This window comes from Macaca thibetana, chromosome 11, assembly GCF_024542745.1.
Source record: "Macaca thibetana thibetana isolate TM-01 chromosome 11, ASM2454274v1, whole genome shotgun sequence".
Taxonomy (NCBI): domain Eukaryota; kingdom Metazoa; phylum Chordata; class Mammalia; order Primates; family Cercopithecidae; genus Macaca; species Macaca thibetana.
Window position 1 is genome coordinate 123,257,206 of NC_065588.1, and position 8,791 is coordinate 123,265,996.

The 8,791-nt window shown below is 39.3% G+C and overlaps 1 long non-coding RNA gene across 1 annotated transcript in view; it reads right to left on the minus strand.

The window, feature by feature from the left end:
- LOC126930973 (uncharacterized) overlaps nt 1–8,129 on the minus strand; it is a 28,346-nt gene extending 20,217 nt beyond the window's left edge. The window contains exon 1 of the long non-coding RNA XR_007717742.1: nt 7,991–8,129. This is a non-coding gene — a long non-coding RNA (uncharacterized LOC126930973). The remainder of the gene's footprint in view (nt 1–7,990) is intronic.
- Nucleotides 8,130–8,791: the final 662 nt, after the last annotated feature.

Genomic DNA, 8,791 nt, shown 5'->3' on the forward strand with positions numbered 1-8,791 from the left:
AACATCCTGCAATATGTACATCTGCAGTGTGTGAGGACCCAGGTAGGCCAAGGTGGCTGAGGCAGAAGAAGGGAGGGGTGCATGTGGCAGAGAGGTAGGCAGGAGCAGAACATCGGGAGCCTTCTGGTCATGAACATGGGTTCACACCAACCAAAGGAGCTTCTAGGAAACAGCCTCACGGAGAACATAGCAATAACATTGTCCTTCTACATGGCATTGTTTTCCAGAAGAAAAAGCAGTGTGCACAAGGATGTATGCATATGTGTGCATGTACTGGCATTGCCTAGGACTGGGCCAGTGACCCAGTACTAGTTTGCAGGGGCAGATATGAACGTACTTCCTGAAGTCGTGTACCAAGCTTTGAATATAACACCTGCTCTTCTTATGATAAGCTATAATGTTTTCAAGACCTATCGACTTAGCTTTAGCTGGGACAACAGAATACAGCCTGGTCCATGTGGTGATAATCATGACCCCAGATGGCCCTGAGCTCTGGATATGCCCATTTATAAAGAAAGGTGCCAACTTGGGAACTCATTTCTTGGATCATGGGAAGCAAGAAGACAGGGTCAGCCCTCCAAGCTCTGAATTTTGTATTTCAGATGCTGAACATAGCAGCCCTGCCCAGGCTTGCCTCATGGTAGCTATGGTGGAAGAGGACATGTGCCTAACTAAGGATGTGCAAGTGAGAGAGTCTTTGAAGAATCAGCTGATGAGACAGAGAAGTATGGATCAGGGGGCTGTAGAAGATGATTTTTTATTCTTTTTTACAATTTCCTATATTTTTTAACTCTTTTTTTTTTTTAAAATCTGGGGGGACATGTGCAGATTTGTTAGAAAGGCATACTGTGTGATGCTGAGGTTTGAGATATGATTGAACCCATCACCCAGATAGAAAGCATAGTACCCAATAGGGAGTCTTTTGCTCCTTGTTGCCTCTCCTCTCTCCCCTCTTCAGTGTCCCCAGTGTCTATTGGGAAAAAGTGAACCCAATGTTTAGTTCTCACGTACAGGTGAGAAAATGCAGTATTTGGTCTTCAGTTTCTGCCTCAGTTCACTTAGGATAATGGCCTCCAGCTGCATCCAGGTTGCTGGAAAGAACATGATTTCGTTAGTTTTTATGGCTGTATAGTATACCATGGTAATATGATTTGGATCTGTGTCTCTTCCCAAATCTCATGTTGAATTGTATTCCCCAGTGTTGCAAGTGGAGCCTGATGGGAGGTGATTGGATCATCGAGGCAGTTGCTCATGAATGGTTTAGCACCATCCCCTTGGTGCTGTTCTTGTGATAGTGAGTTCTCATGAGATTCAGTTGTTTAAAAGTGTGTGGCACCTCCCCCCTACCGTTCCCCCTGTTTCAACCATTTGAAGTGCTGACTCACCCTTCACCTTCTGCTATCTCTCCTGAGGCCTCCCTAGAAACCAAGCAGGGGCCAGCATCATGCTTCCTGTACAGCCTGCAGAACTGTGAGCCAATTAAACCTCTTTTCTTTATAAATTACCAAGTCTCGAGTATTTCTTTATAGCAATGGGAGAACAGACTAATACACATGGTGTACATATAGGATATTTTAATGCAATCCATGATTGATGGGTACCTGGATTAATTCCATGTCTCTGCTATTGTGAATAGCACTGCAATGAACCTACAGGTGCATGTGTCTTTTTGCAAGAATGATTTATTTTTCTTTGGGTATATACCTAGTAATGGGATTGCTGGGTTGAATGATAGTTCAATTCTTAGTTCTTTCAGAAATCTCCAAACTGCTTTCCACAATGGCTGGACTAATGTACATTCCAACCAACAGTGTATGGGTCCACTTTTATCCACACCCTTACTAACATCTGTCCTTCTTTGACTTTTTAACAAAAGCTATTCTGATTGGTGTGAAATGCTAGCTCACCGTGGTTTTTGAGTAGTGTCTGTTCATGTCTTTTGCCCATTTTTAATAGGGTCATTTGTTTTTTGCTTTTTGAATTTTATCCACACCTTCACCAACATCTGCTATTTTTATAGATTCTGGATATTAGACTTTGTAAGATGCATAGGAAAGTATGTTTTACAGAATTCTATTTCTTGCTACCTTTTGTCTCTGACACATAGTAATTACAAAGGTTTTAAGGGGAAAAGAAATTTTTAAGGGAAAAATTTCTCCCATTCTGTAGGTTGTCTGTTTACTCCCTTGTTTCTCTTGCTTTGTATAAGTTCTTTGGTTTAATTAGGTATCACTTAACATTTTTGTTTCTGTTGCAATTGCTTTTAAGGACTTCAGTCATAAACTATTTGTCAAGGCCAATACTGAGATGGATATTTCCTAGGTTTTCTTCTAAGATTTTTACAGTTCAACATCTTAAATTTAAGTTTTAATTCATCTTGAGTTAATTTTTGCATATGTTAATAAGTAAGAGTCCAGTTTGATTCTTGTACATATGGCTAGCCAGCTATCCCAGTACAGTTTATTGAATAGGGAGTCTTTTCCTCATTGCATATTGTTGTCAAGCCAAGATCAGATGGTTGTAGGCGTGCAGCTTTATTTCTGGTGGGTTCTTCATCCTGGTCCATTGGTCTATCTGTCTGTTTTTGTACTAGTATCATGCTGTTTTGGTTACTGTAGCCTTATGTTATAGTTTGAAGTCGGGTAATGTAGAACTTCTGGCTTTGTTCTTTTTACTGAGGATTGTTTTGACTATTTGGGCTCTTTATTGGTTCCATTTGAATGTTAGCACTTTTTCTAATTCTTTGAAAAAAAAAAAAAACACTGATAATTTGATAGAAATGGTGCTGAATATGTAAATTACTTTCAGCAGTACATCATTTTAATAATACTGATTCTTCCAATCCATGAACATGGAACGTTTTTTCATTTATTTGTGTCTTCTGTTGATTTCTTTCAGCAGTGTTCTGTAGTTCTTCTGACATAGATCTTTTACCTCCTTGGTTAGCTATATTCCTACGTATTTTATTATTTTTCTGGGTATTGTAACTGCGATTGTGTTTTTGATTTGTCTCTCATCTTAAACAATTGGTTCCCATGGTATTTGGAGACATTGGAAACAATATGGAGCCCATCAGAAGCTAAATCTCAGCCTTAACACTCTCTGGCCAGGATAATCCCAGAGGCTGATTGGCTTTAGGTCTGAATTCCAGGCTCTACTGCAGGGGCTGGTCAGTGGTGGGAAGCCCCTGACACTGGAGTGAGTCAGAGCAAATTGCAGGGCAGGACTTGTCTAACCTGACCATAGTCATCTAGGTGTAGACAGTGTCCCCATCCTGAAATAATAAGCTACACTGTCGTTTTTCTCTCTGTCTCTATCAGCATTTTCAGCACCACTGTTGAAATCTATTTCCAAATTCCATCAGGATAAATGAACATAGAGGTTAGATTCATGATCAGCCTAAATGCTCATAAATGACAGATTGGAAAAGGAAAATGTGGTACATATAAACCATGGAATCCTATACAACCGTAAAAAGAATGAAATCATGTCTTTGCAGGAAAATGGATGGAGCTGGAAGCCATTACCCTTAGCAAACTAACGCAGAAACAGAAAACCAAATATCACGTGTTCTCACTTGTAAGTGGAAGCTAAATAATGAGATCTCATGAACATAAAGGGAACAACAGACACTGGTATCTACTTGAGGGTGGAGGGTAGGAGGAGGCAGAGAAGAAAAAAAGAGAGCTGTTGGGTACTAGGCTTAATACCTGGGTGATGAAATAATCTGTACAACAACCCCCATTAACAGGAGTTCACCTATGTAATAAACCTTTGCATATACTCCCAAACCTAAAATAAAAGTTAGGATACAATAAATAAAAAATTTTTAAAAGAGACTAGATTCACTAAGGGTGACCGAGAGATTCCAGAGCATCACACAGCTTAAATTCCCTGATACAGTGACTTCATCTCATTTCTTCAGGTACATTTTACTTGCCTTTTCAATACAGAAAACAGTTCCTTAAATTGAAATATCAAGGGAGGGAATGTAATTCTTTGTCTTGCTCTCTGGTAGCAGGATAAGTTTAACTCAAATATTTACAACTGTCTTTCTACTCCTCCCCTTTTAAATGAAATTTAGTGTTTATGTCTATGAGCCTCAAATCTCACATTGTAAAAGCACCTAATTTATACTCTAAAGTGATTTAATGGACAGGAAATCGCTAAGCATTATTTGCTAATCTGCTCTCATCTAACCATAAATATTCTTATTTTCCTTCTCCCCAGGAGCTGGCAGAGTTAATATTCCTATAATTAAATATTGTTTAGTAATTGTCTATCTCTATATATAGTACTAATGAAATGTTGTAAAGTAGGTCTCTCAAACTAGAATTTTTTTTTTGACCACTGAATCCCAGGGGTGGCACATATTAGAGATGTGTGTATAATTGGCAGCATTTGAGGGAAGATAATTCCTATGTGGAAAAAGAGAGGTTGACAATGCTTTTCTCTCATAGGCACAGAAAAACATCATCACCTGGGATAGATCGTTTGAAAGCAAAATTGAAACTTTATGATGCCCTGAAAAAGGGTGTCAAATTTCAGTTAGACAAGAGGAACACAGTTTTCAGATCGTTGCACAGCATGCTGACTACAGTTAATAAGAATGTATGTTTCAAAATTGCTAAGTGTGTACATTTCAAATTTTCTCATCACAAAAAATGATATGAGGTGTTGGATATATTAATCAACTGAATTTAATTATTCCACAAGGTATACATATATCAAAACATTACATTTTACCCCATAAATACACGCAGTTGTTATTTGTCAAATGAAAATGTTAAACAAAGGCCCTGTGTGTGGGGTCATTGAATACTATGATTCCAAAGTACAGATAAGGAGTCACAGGTGATGAAATACTGTTTTGCAATGTAATATTTTTTGTAAAAAAAAAAAAAGAAAAAAGAAACTATTTTTCTAAATTGGTAAGATACTTATTAAAATATAAGAAAGATTGAAGTTTTCTCTTAATTATGTTGAGTGCTATAGAATTTGCTTTTGGTTTTTCTAGAAGTATAATAGTCAAGGACTTTTTACTTCTTGTCTTGCTTTATGTAGCCATGCAGGAGTCCACTTGTGTAATCGAAGACATAGATCACAGAGCAATAGAGCTGAATGTCTTATAATATGGAAGAAATACTTTTGGAGACACCAGTTTTATGTATAGGTTTGGAATCCTGAAATGCTATTCATAAGTGTTGGCCTGCACATCAGAATGGTTTTTATTATAATAATTTAGTGGACTGCCTAATTCATAATTTAAGCTGAATTAATGAACTTATATCACCTGACTTATTTGCCTGAAGAAGGGCATGGAGAAAAACTTGTGAAATAAAGTAACAATAAACTCAAATTAAAATCCTATCATACGCTTAAAATTCACATTTTTTAATTGAAGGATGAGAAGGATAGATATTCACAAGCTCTGCTCTAACACCACGGTGTGTCCTTGAAGGATTCATGTGGAGAAAATTACTAGAAATAGGAAAGTATGTTTTACAGAATTCTATTTCTTGCTATCTTTTGTCAGCCTTCTCTGACACATAGTAATTACAAAGGTTTTAAGGGGAAAAGAGATGCATTATTATTTTCTCTTTCCTGTCACACTTTCCCATAAGGACATAAAGCCTTTATTTTGTTATATTTGCTTTTACATGGAAGTTTTGAAACTAGCCAACCTATTTTGAGTGTGGGGCCGAATTTTGCAGGTCATGTTCAAAGACCCCAAGAGGCACTCAGAACCTGTCTTTCCAAATCAGTGTCCTCATTCTCCTCCATCCCCTAAACTCACTTGACAGTTAAGCAAGACCACCCCATTTAGCCTATGAGAGTTTCCCAATAGTTTAGAGTGTATTAAGTAATCCATGCACCTTCTCTGTTTCATGCATTGTAGGAGGATTCCACACACAAAATAAAATTAGATCCCTTCCTTGCACACAAGGAGATCTCAGTACAGCATAGAGACCAGTGTCTCTTATGCTGCACTTATGCTGCAAATCAGATGAGAACATCATTAAGGAAGCTGCTCACCTGCCTAGGACAGAAGATGTGTTTTTGTTTTTAAGATAGAATCTCAGTCTCTCGCTCATCCTGACGCGCAATCACTGCTCACCGCAGCCTCAAGCTCTGGGGTGCAGGTGATTCTCCCACCTCAGCCTCTTGAGGAGGTGGGACTACAGGTGCATGCCACCATGTCTGGATAATATTTTGCATTTTCTTTTGTAGAGATGGGGTTTCACCTTGTTGCCCAGGCTGGTCTCAAACTCCTGGGCTCAAGTGATCCACCTGCCTCGGCCTCCCAAAGTCCTGGGATTACAGGCATGAGCCATCACGCCCAGCCTTGAAGTGAGGTTTTGAAGAAGTAGAAATTTTCCAGGAACAAATATGGGGTAAAAGTAAGAAATCTGCATATGGAGCAGCTGCCATATGCCAGGCAATTTTCTCAATTATTTATGTGTTAACTAGTCCTCACAACAGAATGAGCTGTAAGTACTGTTTTGGTTGTTGCTGTTTGTTAGTTTTATTTTATTTCATAGTGGTAGGAACAATTGACATGAAATCTATTCTCTTCACACATTTTTAAGTGTACGATAATGTGTTGTTAACTGTAAGCACCATGTTGTCCAACAGATCTCTAGGGCTTAGTCATCTCACTGAATTAAACTTCATGCCTCTGGATGAGTAACTCCCCATTTCTGCCTCCTCCCAGCCCCTGACAACCTCCATTTCATTATTTGAGTCTACGAATGTGAGTATTTTAGATATCTCATATAAGTGGAATTATGTGATATTTGTCCCTCCATTACTGACTTATTTTGCTTACTCTAATGTTCTCCAGTTCACCTGTGTTGTTACAAACATCAAAATTTCCTTTCTTCTTAAAGATTAAATCCTATTCCGTTGTATGAATGTAGCACACTTTCTTTATTCAGTCATCAGCTGTCTGACACTTAGGTTGTTTCTGCATCTTGACTATTGTTAATAGTGCTGCAGTGAACATCCCACATGGGGAGGCTAATATCTTTTTGAGATCCCAAGTTCTATCCTTTTGTATAAACACCCAGAAGTGGGATTGCTGGACCACGTGGTAGTTCTATTTGTAAAGTTTTGAGGAACTTGGATGTGGTTTTCCATAGAGACCTCCCCATTTTTCATTCCCACCAGCTGTGTGCGAAAGTTGCAATTTCTCCACACCCTCACCAGCTCATGCCACCATACACACACACACACACACACACACACACACACACAGACACACACACACACCCCTATCTATCTTGCCATCTGTTCGTATCTATATGCATATATATATTAGCCATCCTAACAGGTATGAGATGATACCTCGTTGTAGTTTTGATTTGCATTTCTCCAATAATCTTTCCATACACCTGTTGGCCATGTGTATGCCTTGTTTAAAGAAATGTCTATTCATGTCCTTGGCTCATTTTTAAAAATCAGGTCGTTAGTTTGTTTCAGTTAGTTGAGTTGGTTTGTTTTTGCTATTAATAATTATCTCAAGCTTCTAGGCAAATAGCCGAGGCTCTCACTGCTCATTTTAGTCAGCAGCACCTGCCCATTCACAGTAACCACACAAAAGGGTTAATTCATATTTCAAACTCATTATTCATCTCTTGGATCTTAATAGTTTTGTACTTTTTCTCCAGAGTATTCATCTCAATAGAGCTAGCTAATCAGGTTTAGGTTTTCATTAAACAGCTGTCATTTGCTTGCTAGCTCTGTGGCAACTTGATGTTAGATTAAATTTTAATTTAGCCTAGGCTGGATAAAAAGTATCTTTTAAACAACAAAGAACCACTGTTAGCAGGTTACAGTTGTAATTAAGCAGAGGCTGACTGAAATACACATAGATTCACACACAGGGGAATGATTAGGGATAAACACATAAAATCATTATTCAGTCTTGCAGCCTGATTGTGGGAATAAGCTTAGGGTAGAAGAGGACAAAATATTTTAACTACTATACCTTCAGTGTTTTTCTCCCCTTCTCCTTGTCTAGTCCCCTCTCCTCTTCTGGAAATCAATTTACGTATACCTCAGGATGCTTGAAGTTGCCCTGCAGCTCACTGATGCTTTCCTCCTTCTCCTCCCTCCTTCTGTCCTCCTCCTCCTCCTTCTCCTCCTCCTTCTCCTTCTCCTCCTCCTCCTTCTCCTCCTTCTGTCCTCCTCCTCCTTCTCCTCCTCCTCCTTCTCCTCCTTCTGTCCTCCTCCTCCTCCTTCTGTCCTCCTCCTCCTTCTCCTCCTCCTCCTTCTTCTCCTCCTCCTCCTTCTCCTCCTTCTCCTCCTTCTCCTCCTTCTCCTCCTCCTCCTCTTCTCCTCCTCCTCCTCCTCCTTCTCCTTCTCCTCCTCCTTCTCCTTCTCCTCCTTCTGTTCTCCTCCTCCTTCTCCTCCTCTTCCTCCTCCTCCTCCTTCTCCTCCTCCCCCTCCTTCTCCTCCTTCTCCTCCTCCTCCTTTTCCTCCCTCTGTCCTCCTCCTCCTCCTCCTTCTGTCCTCCTCCTCCTTCTCCTCCTCCTTCTCTCCCTCCTTCTCCTCCTCCTTCTGTCCTCCTGTTCTCCTCTCCTCCTCCCTTTCCCTCTCCTCCTATTTCATTTTATCCTCCTCCTTCTACTCTGTCACTACCATCATCTTTAAATTCTCTTCTCTGTTTTTGTTTCATTTTAAATCATTTCTATTGATGTATCTTTAAGTTTACTTCAAATTATATACATTTATACAAAAGTATATACATTTACTATAAATACTATAATGCCTTTTATATTATCTAATC